Below are 441 nucleotides of genomic sequence, written 5' to 3' on the forward strand. Positions count from 1 at the left end.
ATATTATATTTTAGTGTTCTCGCATCGTTCATGCGATAACGTGGATTTGCTATGTTCGTGAAACAATGTAGCGCAAGATTTACCTCCACCCAAACCACTAAGACGTGAAATTCAGCTTTCCACCTTTTCTGCAGTCATGGGATTTCTGCTATTGACCTATTGATGCCGGGGGATAAATAAAAAGTATGCTAATGCACAAACTTTCAATTTTATCATAGTGATGTGTCAGCGTATCTCAAAGATTATGCTTTGTTGTTGTAGCGCAGGTACTGCATGCGTCACTGAGTCCAACGACTACCTGTTGATTGTTTGTAGATAGATACCTTGTGTACTCTTGTTGCTCTTTAAATTGTGACATAAGATGTTTTTATTTAGTTCTTTTAAATAATAACTGCGCTTGATCTTAACGGTGCAAAATGGAAAGTGATTGTATTGGTTAAA

The sequence above is a fragment of the Plasmopara halstedii genome (assembly GCF_900000015.1).
Source record: "Plasmopara halstedii genome assembly, contig: Scaffold_2061, whole genome shotgun sequence".
Classification (NCBI taxonomy): Eukaryota; Oomycota; class Peronosporomycetes; order Peronosporales; family Peronosporaceae; genus Plasmopara; species Plasmopara halstedii.